Here is a 16,743-nt window from a genome sequence, read left to right on the forward strand (position 1 = left end):
CATTCATGCCCCTTCATATTACAGAACCACAGTTGTATGATATAATCTGACTCCCTTGCTACTGAATCTGCCTTGTTTAAATTGCACAAAACCTGCACAAAGCACAATTGGGATCTGTTTATATTTGCCATCAGCCAGCAGTCAGAGGTGCCCTGTGAAATCCCCTCCCAAAGGGAGTTTTGGAGTTTTGGTACGTTGATTTGTTTGTTTCGTAGACATGCAGTAAGGTGAACAGGGTATCTCTGAGCCTAACATGCCTATCACCCATTAACAGCGCAGAAACAGCATCTGCAGTTTCCTCACCTTGATTATAATTTAAATACCTGTGTTGATGGGTTACTGGAGTGATGTTTTGATGAAGTTATATTTTACACATTTATGTTTCCTTAAAATTATCTTTTTGGTTGGAATTGTGAGTTGCAGAATATTGATATTCAAAAATGAGGGATGAAACATCCTCTTTTTACCTGTAAAAAGGGTGCTTCGTGCAATGAGTTTGGGCAGTATTTAATTCCGTTCTATTTTGACTTGAGTCCACAGCATAGAGCTTCCCATACTATAACACCAATATCACTAGATTGATGGTCTCACTCAGAGAAACTACAAGTGTGTTGGCTCCTCTTCCTGCTATCATCACCTGGCAGGAAAATCTCAATGTCTTTCTCACTCAGGCCACAACTTAAAATTCCTGTAGGAACCCAAGGGCATTATCTGGTCTTCATATTTAAAGAAGGACTCTGCTGGTTTCAGGTGTGTGTCCTTCCTGTGTGCGTACAAAAGAGGGCTGCAAGAAAGATGCGGAGCCTTGGCGTATATGTCTCCCGGCTCATCTTAAATGCCCATGAGCCTGGTTTCTGCCGGGTGGGTAGAGTTAAAATCACCTCCCCTGTCTGTATCATTACTGTTTTAATAAAGTGACAGGCTCTGTTTAGAAGACCTAATGGAGTACTGAACTCTCTGTCAAAAGACCTGATACCAAAAGAGACTGTGAGTATGAGGCTCTCAAAGCTGGGTAGTCTAAGCTGTTGAATGATGAGGTCCTATGGAGACAGTTAAGTTACTTAGGTGGTAGAGTGCTGGGCTTTAATTCAGAGGATGTAGTAACTCTAACATTAGAAGTTTTAGAAATCCAGTAGTTGTCCTGGGAGAGTGATAATCTCAAAGTCAGATGGTCTATATTTGAATCTCATTTTCAGCAACTATTGAATATTGACAATTTGACAAAATATTTAAAAATTACTCACTGGCTCTCAGCGAGACCACTAGAAGGAGCACTTTTGATGGCTTATGACTTAGGGGAAGAGAAAGCTAGAAGGGCTAATCCTGCCTCTGCAGCAGCACAATGTGGGTGGGCTGATGCTGTTGTTGATTGTTGTAGGTCTGTGGGTATCACCATCTTCTCTGAATGAAAAAAGTAACAATTTGTTTCGGCAATGTGGTGAAAAAGTGGGTTAGAGCGCAATGTTAATGAATTCTCTACAAGGTAAACTGTTGAAAAAAGAATACGAAGGATGCAGTAAACTTCAGTTCAGAACAAGTTCAATTTGTCATGAAAAAGCTTATTCATAACAGGAACAATTTTTATCTGAACCACTTCTTTTTCACTCTCTGATCCATGAAGATAATCTTGTAAACTACATATATTTAAATTAGGAAACCCATATTACGTCATTGTAAAAGATATAGGATAATAGGTTAGATATCTCACTGAATTGATTCTGGTTAGTCACGAGACATCTCACTCAGGTGATGCTAGTTTTTGGTTACATCTCCCCAGTTCACTCAAATGATGTTAGCAGCTAAACATCTTCTTGCCATCTTTGTTGTATATTGGATTTGATTAAAGTAAAATTGCTTAAAAGAGGATCAGCTCATTCTCATTGGGGCATGAGGAATCCATATATGGAGCAAATTGAGTGTAACTTCCTGTGGTAGCTATTGAAGGGTAGATTCTGTATCTCTAGTAAGTGAATGCCTAGTTGTGAAACTCAGCTGTGGCAGGAATGCATATTTGCATTCACGCAAAGCCATTTGAAAGGGCTCTGCCTTTTACAAATTAGGAAATGGCAGCTTTACACACAAAGGCAAGGGATGCTATTATTTTTGTAATAGCATTTTGTGTTGGAATCTCTTCCCCCCACCCCCACCCCCCACCCTACCCTTTAAACACACCGCTCAATTTTTGCCTTTCCATGTTGGAGAAGTTGACAGAAACTTTGAGTTAATAACCTGCAGAAAGCAGATCTGGCAGGGTTTGAATATCTCAGGTTGATATTTGAACAGTAGATGGCAAACAAGCTTCATCAATAAATCTGAAAGAATCAATCAGCAAAATGAGACCTATTCGTAGCCACAGCTCTGTGATATTTGTAAGCATTTTCTGTCAAGTGCATTAGCCTCTTATTTAAAGGGAAACAGTAAGGCATGAAGAACGAAAAGATTTTGCTCCCAGGTATGCTTTGTTTTTTCCACCTTTAGTTGTGGAGCCACAGGCTGGAATTTTACGGCCCATCATGGCGGGGACAGGGCTGTAAAGTGCGGCGAGACATTCTAAACTCCATTGACTTCGGTGGGAATGTAAAATCCCGCTGCCGTAAATTTCCATCCACAGTATTCATCTGTCAGCAAGATGGGAAACGAAGGGAGCTCCCTTGAAATGCCATATAGATCAAGGAAACCCAACACTGTAGTCTTGGGATAACTGACATCAGCTGGGGCAATGGGGAGTGGAGGAAGAGGGAAGCTATGGTTATCAGAGTTTCCGGGCTGGAGATGGGGGTGAAATGTTACCCAGAGTCACTATTTTTCATCACTATCCAGAAATGTCATAGTATTTAATAATAGACAATACAGCACTGAAACAGGCCCAATTTGTCTATGCTGGAACCCATGCTCCACACAAGCCTTCTGCCAAGAGAGTTTGGGGGTTGGTTGAGATTGGAATAGACTTTGCTGTAATTGCTTCTGCAGTAAAATAACCTACTGACAGTTGCTATCCAGAGCAACACAAGAAAGGTGGCCATTTGGACAAGGTAACTGAAGGCTGGATGTGCTTGTAGCTGAGAGTTTAGTGGATTGCACGTTTTTAGATGTGGTTACCCTCACAGCTTACAGAAGTCCAATCAGAGAGGGAATGGGTGACCATCAGTCAGAAGAAAGGTGTCAGGTAGGTAGTCAGGAAATCCCCAGGGTGCATCTCGCTTGAGAACCATTTTTCTGTGTTGGAAAATGGTGAGAATGACGGTTCCTCTGGGGAGAGCAGCTACGCTCATGGCACTGTGAGTGGCTTAGGTGCACGGCGGGGGGGAGGAAAAAGAGGGGAAGAGCAATAGTGGTAGGAGACATGGTAGTAAGGGGAACAGACAGGCATTTCTGCGGCCATAGGCGTGACTCCAGGATGGCATGTTGCCTCCCTGGTGTCAGGGTCAAGGATGTCACTGAACGGCTGCAGGGCATTCTAAAGAGGGAGGGCAAACAGACAGAGATTGTGGTACATATTGGTACCAACGACATAGGTAGAAAGAGGGATGAGGTCCTGCAAGCAGAATTTAGGGAGCTAGGAAGCAGATTAAAAGTAGGACCTCAAGGGTAGTAATCACTGGATTATTTCCAGTGCCATGTGCTAGTGAGTATAGAAACAGGAGGTTAGTCCAGATGAATGTGTGGCTGGAGAGATGGTGCAGGAGGGGACATTGGGACAGTTTTTGGGAGCAGTGGGACCTGTACAAGGCAGACAGGTTTCACCTGAACTGGAATGGGACCAACATCCTTGCAGGGAGGTTTGCTAGTGCTGTTGGGGAGGGTTTAAACTAACTTGGCAGGGAGTGGGATCCTGAGAGGAGATTCAGCAGGGGGAGATGCACAGCCAAAGTTAGAAGAGTGTGCAAGTGAGTCTGGGAGGCATGGAAATTATAGGCCAGTTAAGGAACAAGGGAGTTTGACAAGATTAGATGGTATTTATTTTAATGAGTGAGGGACAGGCTTGGCAGCTCAATATTCCAGGATATAGGGTCTTCAGGCAAGACAGGCAAGCAGGTAAAAGAGGAGGGGATATCGCAATATTGATCAAGGAATCAATTACAGCAGCAAGGAGGGATGACATCTTAGAAGGCTCTTCAAACGAAGCCATATGAATAGAACTTAAAACAAAAAAGGAGCAATCACATTGCTGGGAGCGTACTACAGGCCCCCAAACAGTCAGAAAGAAATAGAAGAGCAGATATGTAGGCAAATTTCAGAGAAGTGTAAAAATAATAGGGTAGTAATTGTGCGGGATTTCAACTTGCCCAACATGAACTGGGTTAGTCATAGTGTGATAGGTTTAGAGGGAGCGGAATTCTTAAAATGCATCCTTGAGAGCTTTTTAAGCCAGTACGTAGAAGGTCCTACAAGAGAGGGGGCGGCTCTGGATTTAATTTTGGGGACTGAAGCCAGGCAAGTTGTAGAGGTATCAGTGGGGAGCATTTTGCAGATAGTGATCATAACTCCATTAGATTCAAGGTTGTTATGGAAAAGGACAAGGATGGGACAGATATCAGAGTTCTAAATTGGGGGAAGGCTGATTTTAATAAGATTAGATATAATTTGGCCAGGGTGGACTGGGAGCAGCTATTAAATAGGTAAATCTACATCATAGCAGTGGGACTCATTCAAGAAGGAAATAGGGAGAGTACAGGGCCAACATATCCTAGTGAAGACAAAGGACGGGACCAACAAATCCAAGGAACCTTGGATTTCGAGGGATATACAGGATTGGATAAAGAGAAAAAGGGAGGCTTATGGCAGATACCGAGGGCTCAAAACAGCTGAAGCCCTGGAGGAGTATGGAATGTGTGGGTGGGGGGTACTTAAAAAGGAAATTAGGAGAGCAAAAAGGGGGCATGAAAAAAAATTGGCAGTTAAAATAAAGGAAAATCCAAAGTTATTTTGCAAGTACATTAAGAGTAAGAGGATAACTAGCAAAAGAGTAGGGCCCATTAAGGACCATAGTGGTAATTTGTGTGTGGAACCGGAAAACGTAGGCGGGGTTCTGAATTAATACTTTGTGTCGGTGTTCACAAGTGAGAGGGACGACATGGGTATGGAAATCAGGCAGAAGGACTGTGATGTAATTAAAGAAATTAGCATAGAAAGGGAGGAGGTTCTAAGTGATTTGGCAGGCTTAAAAGTAGATAAATCTCCAGGCCCGGATGATATGTATCCCAGGCTGTAGATAAATCTCCAGGCCCGGACGATATGTATCCCAGGCTGTTGACTGAGGCAAGGGAGGAGTTGGCAGGGATGCTGGCAATAATTTTCAATACCTCTCTGTCCACAGTAGATGTGCCAGAGGACTGGAGGACAGCCAATGTGGTACTGTGATTCAAGAAGGGAGGAAGGGATAAACCAGGGAACTACAGGCCAGTCAATCTACTTCAGTGGTGGGGAAACTATTGGAAGCAATTCTGAGGGACAGAATTAATCTACACTTGGAGAGGCAGGGATTAATCAAGGACAGTCAGCATGGTTTAGTTAAGGGGAGGTCATGTCTGACCAATTTGATTGAATTGTTCAAAGAGGTGACCAGGTGTGTAGATGAGGGCAATGGATTTGTTGTCGTCTACTTGGACTTCAGCAAGACTTTTGATAAGGTCCCGAATGGGAGACTGATAATGAAGTTAAGAGCCAATGGGATCCAAGGCAATTTAGCAAATTGGATCCAGAATTGGGTGAGTGGCAGGAAGCAGAGGGTGATGGTTGAGGGGTGTGTCCAGTGGGATTCCACAGAGATCGGTGTTGGGTCCCTTGCTGTTTGTGGTATATATAAACAATTTAGATTTGAATGTAGGAGGGTTGATCAGTAAGTTCACGGATGACACGAAAATTGGTGGGGTGGTAAATAGTGAGGAGGATAGCATTAGATTATAGGAGGGTATAGACAGGCTGGTCAGATGGGCTGATCAGTGGCAAATGGAATTTAATCCGGGTAAGTGTGAGGTGATGCACTTGGGCAGGACAAACAAGGCATGGGAATACACAATGTATGTTAGGACCCTAGGAAGCACCGAGGGTCAGAGGGACCTTGGTGTGCATGTTCACCGGTCCCTTAAGGTAGCGGGATAGGTAGATAAGGTGGTTAAGATGGCATATGGGATACTTGCCTTTATTAGCTGAGGTATAGAATACAAGAGCAGGGGGTTATGCTGGAACTGTATAAAATGTTGGCTAGGCCACAGCTAGAGTATTGCGTGAAGTTCTGGAATCTGCATTGTAGGAAGGATGTGATTGCACTAGTACAGAGGAGAGTTACCAGGATGTTGCCTGGCTGGAGGGTTTTAGATAGACTGGGGTTATTTTCCCTGGAACAGAGGAGATTGAGGTGTATAAAATTATGAGGGACATGGATAGACTAGACAGGAAGGAACTTTTCCCCTTGGTGGAGGGATCAATAACCAGGGGGCATCAGTTTAAGGTAAGGGGCAGGAGGTTTAGAGGGGATTTGAGGAAGAATTTTTTCACCCAGAGGGTGGTGGGAATCTGGAATTCACTGCCTGAAATGGCGGTAGAGGCAGAAACCCTTGTAACATTTAAGAAGTGTTTGGATATAAGAAGTATTGGCATACAAGATTATGGGCCTAGAGCTGGAAAATGAGATTAGAATAGTTAGGCACTTGTTTGACCGGCGCAGACTCGATGGGCCGAAGGGTCTTTCTCTGTGCTGTAGACCACTATGACTCTATTACTCTGTGACTAACTGTTCTCTGGGGGAAAAAAATTGAGATGGCAGAGGGGTGCAGCCAAAGTAAAAGTATAAAAATAAGTGGAATCAGTGGTAGGGTGAATATTTCTCTTGCTGCCTGCACTGAATCACTGCTCACCCACATAAATTCGAGGATAATCAGAAATTATGTAGATCAAGTTGAAACAAAATTAATAAGTAAGGAAAGTTCTGGCTAATAACATGTTGGTCTGTCTTTGGTTAATAAGAACAATAATTAACTTGTTACGATTGCTGTTATGATTAATGTGGTATCACAGAGGATGCTTGCTGTGGGTAATGGTAGGCATCACTCTGTCACCAAGCCAGACAAAAATATAGGTTTCTTTTCAACTGGCATCTCGAGAGCATCTCTGCTTAACAAATACATATTGAAATTGTCAGTAATTGCACATTGTCTTAATAATGGGCTGCACCATACTGCTTGCTGGCTTCTAAAAAGCCTTGACAGAAAATGTGCTGCATGTCATTCATCAAACATTGGGTGGCCTTGAATGGAGGCGATGGTCTCATGCCCACAATGCCACACAATATGAGCTTGTGTTTGGGGGGGAGGGGGTGGAGGTCTTCCACCCTGTTCCTGCTGAAAATTCAGCAGCATCACAGTGTAACCAGCAAGATAATTAGATAGTGAGGCATATTGCTGCATCCTCACCCCCACTAGGATTTCCCTCTTCTTGCCCCTACTGGAATTGCTCACTGCCTATCTGTCACAAATCTGTAGTGGTCGGAGCAGTGGATCTTGAGCTCTGGTGGATTTTTCTCCTTTCTACCCAAGTTATGACTGTTTCTGGGTGCTGCCATGGGGAAGATGTTGATGAGTCCTGGGAAGTGATATTAACGTCATCCCATGGAAGGATAGAGCTTTGTCGCATGCTCTTTTATTTCTCCTCTCTGTCCCCAGTGGGTTAGCTGTTGAAAGCCCTCATCTCTGCTAAGCCTTCAGTGGGTCTTGGTGTGCCTCAGTCCTACTGCTACAGCACCAGTAGAGTTTTAATGGCTTCCTTAGGGTAGAGTGGGAATTCTGCCAGAAGTCTGTCATTATTACACACTGAGTCCTCGTTCTGGAAAATGAGTTGGGCTGGGATGTATTTGAAAGGACTGACAAAGGTTCTTCACCATCAGAACTCAACCCTGAAGTGGAGAGTTCTCCTCATGTTCTCACAAGTGACACAGGTCATGGGAGGGATGGTGTAGATTCAAAAAGGAAGATGGTTACATAGTTGAATTCTTGGTTTAAAGGTGTTGTTAAGATATTAAAAAATAAAGTTAAAATGCTGCAATTAAAAAGAATACAGATATCACAGAGACACCGGGATCACAGTGACACTGGGGATCACGGTGACAATGCTGTGTCCAAGTTCCATGGCACATGTTAGCCTACATAATTCCCCTTATAAAGATATCATGATCTTGACTGTATTGCTGTGAGAAGGAAATTTGGGAAAACAGCCACCAGAGTAACAGTAGTAAGGCATGTAGGAACAATAAATAGATTTTTCCATGGAAGCTGTTAGTTTTTCATTGTTTTGTGTAAGATCCTGTGTCTCTTTTTAAGCAATTTGGAATTGACCTGTCAGAGTACACACTCCATATATACAAAGTGCAGTTATACTGATTATGCTTCATATTGGCAGAGGTCAGACCCAGTTAGCAGGTTTAGACTGGTTTCTAGTTTCAGTGAACCTTGATCTTTTCACTTTTTCAGTTTATCTTTGCATCCTTCTTTTTTGTTAATATTTTCTGCTTCTATTCCCACTATATACTTTGCTCTCATTGGGACAGTGATGAAAGATATACACAGAGGGCAGTCAAGTTTAAATGACTGATGAAACCAATTTTAAGCCAGAAACGGATTCTATTTAATTTGCCACTTTAAAAAAAATCCCTCAGTAATACATTTGTGTATCTAGTTAACCTGGCCAATCTCCTGTTACACATGGGAAAATAAGACTAAATGTAGTCTTCAGATGAAGGCAAGTTGGAGGGCAGGAGATATTTAGACCAGGGTGTGCAGCACTGGTTCGGTCCCTCATGTTTAAAGTCATACATTCTGTCCTTATTTTAATATAGTGCTTAATTTTATGATTAATTATAGTTAATTAGCGAAATTTAAACAAATTTGGGAAAAAAAGGAGTCAGTTGGACCTTTGATGTTTTTTCCACAATATAGACTAAGGGATTAAGATGCGAAACTTAAGATGCTACAGCACCACCATTGGTGGGTAGGTATAATTAGAGTGAAACACATTTGCACAAGCAAATTTCCTTTATAAATGTGGATGTAAAAATTTAAAAAGGTAAAAGTTAGGACGGGATGTGCATACAAGCATAACATCTTTAATATACTATAAATATTATCTTAGACACTTTTAGTGCCTGATTACTCCAGAAAAATGCACAGAAATAGCCTTCCTTAAGCAACTGTAACTCTGGCCTGAATTTTTCAGATGGCAGGAACACATCCCCGGGTGCCCTGCTGCCATTTCATGCTTGAATGAGCGATAAGTGGCTGCAGTTGGGACTTCCACCCCTCACTTGGGAGGAAGTCATGCCATGGAGAGCTGCCAGCCAATCTGCAGTGGATAGAACAGGACGTTCAAGAGGAAGGCGGAGCCTAGGTCTGGGGAGTGGAGGCCCAGGTAAGTTCAAGGGATCTCAGGATGGGAAGGGTAGGGAAAGCCTTGGTGGGAGGTGGGGCGGAGAAACACGCGAAGGGTGCAGTCGGGGTTTCGGGAGAGGCCAGTGATGTGGGAGGTCAGGAGGCCACTGGACCTTAAGATGCAGGGGGGAAGGGGGGGCTGGCTTCAGAACAGGGATTTAACCCTGCAGATTTCTGGCCTTCCCCCACACCAGTTGAATTCTAAAAATTGAGGCTGGGTAAATGGCACTTAAGGGGCCAGCTGGCCACTTAAGGGCTTCAAATGGGGCAAGGTTTAGACTTCCTGTCCGAGGCCTTCTCCACCCCAGTGTAAAATCGCTGTGTGGTCATGGTGGGCAGAAACCCAGAGGGAATCCCATCCCTTCAACTTATGGTCTCTCCTCCCCCCCACCTAAGAATCAGCTGGTGGGCTAGGGTAAAATTCTGACCTCTGTAGAAGTTAAAACTCTTCATTTGTGGCAGTTTATGTTCACTCTGGATTTGCATGAGGCAGAACCTTGACAAGAGGAAGAGAGAAACTAAAACAGAAGAAGAAAGCAAATCAGCTTTGTTGCCACTTGTCTTGATTTTACAGTTTCCAGGACTATGCCTCCTGGCTTTTTTAACTAAAAGGAAAGGAAGGTTGGAAACCATTAATATTCTCCAAATCCATCAATGCTGCTTTAGACCAGCCAGGAGGGCAAGTTCTGATGTGCATATTTTGCTGCTTTTTTTTCTCTCTTTCAGCCTAGGGCACTGCTTCTCATTGTTTTGCCCGCTTGGCACCTCTGAAGTTGGAAAGAAGCCTGAGATGTTCTGCTAGGTTTCCAAGTTAATGGTGGTATGAGCTCTTTGATAAATTTACATTTTTCACTTGTGGAATTACTTTTCTTGTTTGTGGAATTCAAAAATTCCTGACTGTAAATTACTTAAATTGTTTCTTAAACAGAAAGCTGAGCTTAAATGTATTTACGGGTGAACTCATATCTGATACCTGATGGTTCAAAATCTTATACATGAGCATTAGCTTTTTTGAGGAGACTTAAACTAAACTTTTAATTTGTATTGCTCTATACTCTGATAGCAAGTGGGCCCTTTATTAAAGTTAGTTATCCCAGTTATATTGCTCCCTTTTCCTATTTTGGGTCTATTGAATGAAGTCATAAGTTTATGCAAAGACTCTGGGCATGATGCTGTCAATGGAAGGAACATTGGCTCTCTTTCTGGTACCACAAGGTTCTTCCAACCTGCTGCCAGCTTGTCCTATCTCCCTGGGCTCCAATCTTCCACCCAACAGAAGCTGGCAGTATATCCTGTGCTGTGAAGTGCCCATTTATCACCTGTAGCTCAATGGAAAAATTAAAAAAGACCCAAGCTTGAAAACTGTTTACACCTCTTGGCTATGGTTTTAGGTGGGCACTGTGAGTACACCACTAACTTTGGGCTCACATTGGAAATCTCACCCGTGACATTCCTTAGAATCAAGAGTTAACCAGGGTCAAAGGATTAATTGGCCAAAACAGGGCCTCATGGGGCCTTTGGGCAAAGAAACCCAGCTCCTGATCCCTCTTGTAGCCTTCACTGTTTCTCTGCATCCTCCAGCCCTAGAAGCAGCCCTATTAGACCACCCATGACAGCAATAAAACATTTCCTGACTGCAGACAAAAGCAGTTCAGCACCAGCACAAAGTCGTTTCCAGAGTCTGAATTCACTTGTGGAACGCAGAAAATAGCCAAACAAAATAAGGCCAGAAATTAACCAACAGTCTGTGTAAACCAGCAAGTAGCTTGTATGCAGTGGATGAGGTCTTTAAAAACTGCACGTACAGGGTTCTTACCGGCTACTAACACCAAGGTTTCTTTTAGGTAAACTTATCATGTTGAGTCAAATGCCAGAGTAGACGAATTTCACAAAGCATCCTACAAAATAACTATAGGATCCTTAATTAAAACTATAAGGAGTATTTTAAATGCTTCTGGCACACAATCTGAATATACTGAGCGACCTGGTCCAATATGGTAGCGGCACACTTCCAGTGTGTGTACGATGCCTAATATGTTGGACCTTTAGTCCCCCATTTTACGCCTGGAAACAGATATAGCAGAATCAGATTTCTAGGTCTGTTGGTCTGACCTTTTATGAGAACATTGTCTTTATAAAAAGCTTTGGCAAATTTTTAGTTGTCTAGGGAGTCTAGTCTCATTTAGTTATAGGGACATCATGCACAAGTGATGTGATGATGCATTTTAATGGGATTTAGCTTAGTGTATCACATGTTGTGAAAACATGCTTAACAATCCTTTGTTTGGCTACAAGGTGGTGCCTCATTAATTTCCCACACTTATGGCTTCTTTGTCAAATTGGTACCAATTAGCGACAAATTTGAGAGCTGCTTAATGCTGCTGCTTTGTGTCCACTGGGATCTGGATTGATGACTACCTGAACCCATTTAATTTGTGACTTAATAGCTGTCAGAGAAGAGGCCTCCATTCCCTCTTGCTGGGTTGAATTTCAATCAAGATCCCACTGATAAAAGGACAATCCTATAGCTATTGTGCCACCCAGTGCCCTATTAGAAAATGGAGAATTTGATTCTAACTTTCTAAGTTTGATGGACAATGAAGTCCGAAAGGTGAAAAGATAATACTCTAAAACAATGATGATTTCAGATCATCTCCTCCAATCTCTGACCTGCATTCAAATTTGGAACTCAGAGGTAACAATAGTCTGTTTGAATGCACATTTGTGGTCAGTCATAAAAGGCTGCCCATATCTTGTGTTTATTTCTCCTTAATGCTCTTCGTTGTCAGAAACTTAAACAACATCAAGCTGCATTGGAACATGAGCTTATGCAAGTTTCGAATTAGCCTGGCAGTGCTCTGGTCCCTGCAAAATATTTCACTATTTTCACACAGTCAAAGCTGTCAAAGCTTCTTAAAACAAACAGCTGCTGGAAGCTGGTATTAACTTAGTCTTTTTAGCAGGTTATTAGCTGATAGACACATTGTGGTCACTCTTCAGACTGACATAGCCACCCAGAAGCAAGCAGTTTGCCACATACTAGGTTCAATCAATGCAGATAGAAGGAAAAATGTGCAACAGAAAATAATTACATTTTTTAACCCCTTTTCATGTAAACAGCTATTAAGCTTAACTGTGGTTTTAGAAAGAGATCTTTATGGGGCCCACATCAGAGTTTTTTTACCTCACGGAAATATTTATGCCACCCACCCCAGATTGCTCCACACTGTATCAGTCAGTTGTACCCCATAAGAGAACAACCTCTTGATAGACAAGCATGCAGCTTAGACAAACATGGGGTGGAATTTTATGGCACCATCAAGGGTGGGGGTGGGGTGGGGTGGGGGCCCTTAAAATTAAGCGAGCCATTCAAAAGTCCTTTGACTTTGGTGGAACCATAAAATCCTACCAGTGTAAAATTCTGCCCATGGAGCCTGTAAGAAGTTCAAGACCCAAAGTGTCCCATTCGCAGGGATGAACACTGCTTTTATATGTCTTCCCAAATTGAGCTTATAAGGGGAAACTTGCTCCATTAAAATATCTGGTTAACTTGAAGGTATTGTTTGAGTGGCCGCTGATGGTCTATACACCTGTTGGGTAGTCAGTCCTCCTGAGTGTGAGCTCTCTCACCTGTTGCTTTTTCCCTGGTTGAAAAAGGAGATTGAAATTAAGATAAAGAAGAAAAAGTGCGCTTATGACAGGTGTTGGGTTGAAAATACAATTGTGAACCAAGAGGAATGCAGAAGGTGTAGAGGGGAGGTAAAGAAGCATATTAGAGAAGCGAAAAGGGATATGAGAAAAGACTGACAGCCAACATAAAGAGGAGTCCCAAAGTCTTCTATAGACATATAAATAGTAAAAGGTTGGTAAAAGGAGTTAGGCCGATTAGGGACCTAAAAGGGAATTTACACATGGACGAAGGGGCCATGGTTGAAGTATTAAATGAATACTTTGCATCTGTCTGTACCAAGGAGGTAGATGCTACCCAGGCCATAGAGTCATACAGTCATAGAGGTCTACAGCACAGAAAAAGGTCCTTCGGCCCATCGAGTCTGCACCAGTCAAACAAGTACCTAACTATTCTAGTCCCATTTTCCAGCACTAGGCGCATGGCCTTGTATGCAATGGCATCGCAAATGCACATCCAAATATTTCTTAAATGTTTCAGACAGTGAGTTCCAGATTCCCACCACCCTCTGGGTGAAAAAATTCTTCCTCACGTCCCTTCTAAACCTCCTGCCCCTTACCTTAAATCTATGCCCCCTGGTTATTGATCCCTCCACCAAGGGGAAAAGTTCCTTTCTGTCTACCCTATCTATCCAATCTCTCTTCATAACTAAAACTCTCCAGCCCTGACAACTTCCTGGTTAATCTCCTCTGCATTCTCTCTCTAGTGCAATCACATCCTTTCTATAATGCAGATTCCAGAACTGCATGCAATACTCTAGCTGTGGCCTAACCAGCATTTTATACAACTCCAGCATAATCTCCCTGCTCTTATATTCTATGCCTCAGCAGCTATGGTGACAGACAAGGAAACTCTGTCACTAGATGGGCTCAGAATTGACAAGGAGGAAGTGTTGAATAGATTGCCAATACTTAAAGTTGACCAGGCACTGGGACCGGATGAGATGCATCCAAGGATATTGAAGGATGGAGTGTAGAAATTGCAGGAGCATTGGCCATAATCCTTCAGTCTTCCCTAGACTCAGGGGTGATGCCAGAGGACTGGAAAATTGCAAACATTATGCCCTTGTTCAGAAAGGGTTGTAAGGATAAGCCCAGCAATTACAGACCAGTCAGTTTAACTTCAGTGGTGGGCAAAATTCCAGAACCAATTATTCAGCGTAGAATTAGTAGTTACATGGAAAAATATGGGTTGATAAGGAAGAGCCAGCATGGATTTCTAAAGGGGAAATCATGTTTAGCTTACTTGCCGGAGTTTTTTGAAGAGGTAACAGAAAAGGTTGATGAGGGTAATGCTGTTGATGTAATGTACGTGGACTTTCAAAAGGCATTTGACACAGTCCTACACCACAGATTTGTGAGAAAAGTTAATGCTCATGGAATAAAAGGGACAGTAGCAACGTGGATACAAAATTGACTGAAAAATAGGAAGCAGAGAGTAATGGTCAATGGATTTTTTTGGGTTGGAGGAAGGTTTGTAGTGGAGTTCCCCAGGGGTCAGTATTGGGACCCTTGCTTTTCCTGATATGTATTAATGATCTAGATCTTGGTGTGCAGGGGACAATTTCAAAGTTTGCGGATGATACGAAACTTGGGAGTGTTGTGAACTGCAAGGAGGACAGTGTGGAACTTCAAAAGTTCATAGACAAGTTGGTGGAGTGCGTAGATAGGTGGCAGATGAAGTTCAATGCGGAGAAGTGTGAGGTGATGCATTTTGGTGGGAAGAACATGGACGACAATATAAAATGAGGGGTGACATTTTGAAGGGGATGCAGGAGTAGAAAGATTTGGGTGTATATATGCGTAGATCATTGAAGGTGGCAGGACAGCTGGAAGGAGCAGTTACTAAAGCACATGGTATCCTAAACTTTATTAATAGGGACATAGAGTACAAGAGCAGGGAGGTTATGCTGAATTTATATATGACACTTGTTAGACCTCAGCTGGAATATTGTGTACAGTTCTGGGTACCACATTATAGGAAGGATGTGAATACATTGGAGAAAGTGCAGAAGAGGTTTACAAGAATGGTTCCAGGGATGAGAAACTTCAGCTATGAGGATAGATTGGAGAGGTTGGGACTGTTCTGCTTGGAGAGAAGGAGGCTAAGAGGAGATTTGATAGAGATGTTCAAATCATGAGGGTGCTGGACAGAGTAGATAGGGAGAGGCTGTTCCTGCTCGTAAAAGGATCAAGAACGAGAGGGCAGAGATTTAAAGTGATTTGCAAAAGAAGCAAATGTGACATGAGAAAAATCTTTTTCACACGAGTGGTGTGGGTCTGGAAAGCACTGCCTGGAAGTGTGGTGGAGGCAGGTTCATCTGAGGCATTCAAGAGGGCATTAGATTATTATTTGAACTGAAACAATGTGCAAGGGTATGGGTAAAACGCAGGGCAATGGCACTAGGTCATAATGCTCACTTGGAGAGCCGATGCAGAAACGATGGGCCGAATGGCCTCCTTCTGTGCTGTTACAATTCTGTGATTCTCTAGAGGCCCACCTGCAGCTCCTCCTGTACATTGAGGGATCTGCTACTGCTTCTCTTCCTCTTCCCAGTACAATGCAGCAAAAGGGCCATTCACCAGAGGTTTTCACTACTTACTACTGAGAGTGAGTAAGCACAAACAGTATAATCTGTACGAAAAGTGACAACTCACATCCAACAAGCTCAATAGCATGCAGGTACCCCTGATCTGAATGCTTCTAGATCCTAACCTCCTAGTCTACTGCTCCTAGAACAAATCCGCACAAGTCACAATGATCAGAATTAATATCTTTGGAATTTATATTGCATTGGGGTCCCATGTGCCTCATCGGAACCAGATTTGGATGATATTCATTAGGCTTCCACCTGCCTGTAGTAGGAAGCTCGGTAGCCTAGGCTGTACCAGCAGTTAAAATGGCCATGGGTAGGTAAGTACTTCCCTCGATTTTAAGCTATCGCTCATTCTGTTCCCATCTGGCAGGGGTAAAAATTCCCCACCAAACATTTGGTTCCTAGCCAAGTAATAATACATAATTGAGCAGATCATTTTAGTGCATGATTGAGAGTAAAAGGGTGGTCTTGTGGCGCAGTGGATAGCATCCCTACTTCTGAGTCAGAAGCTCCATGTTCAAGCCCCACTCCAAGACTTACTGGCCAAGGGAGACGCGTTCATAACGTGGCCCAACAGTTTGAGTATCAACTTGTAAATCCTTCAAACATATGCTAATGGCAGGCGGTAAAAGCAGGAGAGAGATTCATGGTCAGCCGTGTAATGGAAAGAAATTGGAGCCTCCATCACTATCCATAGCCCCAGGCTACAGCATACATGTAAAAGCAATTTGGGCTCATTGGGGTGCCACTTGGCTGGGTGGCTGGTGTGAACCAGATTGATGCCAACAGAATGAGATTTAATCCCAGTTCTGGCTGGGGTGGATTAGGGACTTGCTTCCTGTCCTACCCATGTTGAAGATTGTGGTGCTGTGGATTGAACCTGCCTTTGGGCAGAGAACAGAAGAAGAGAGTAAAAGTCAAAAGGAGAGTTTTGTGAAGTCTTCTAGTGTGTAATGGGGAGCATAATCAGAGGCTGAGATCTTACTCATACTCATATTAATGGCCACCAAAGACCAGTGTGAACAATTTGTGGAACAGAG

This window comes from Carcharodon carcharias, chromosome 16 (genome assembly GCF_017639515.1).
Source record: "Carcharodon carcharias isolate sCarCar2 chromosome 16, sCarCar2.pri, whole genome shotgun sequence".
Classification (NCBI taxonomy): Eukaryota; Metazoa; Chordata; class Chondrichthyes; order Lamniformes; family Lamnidae; genus Carcharodon; species Carcharodon carcharias.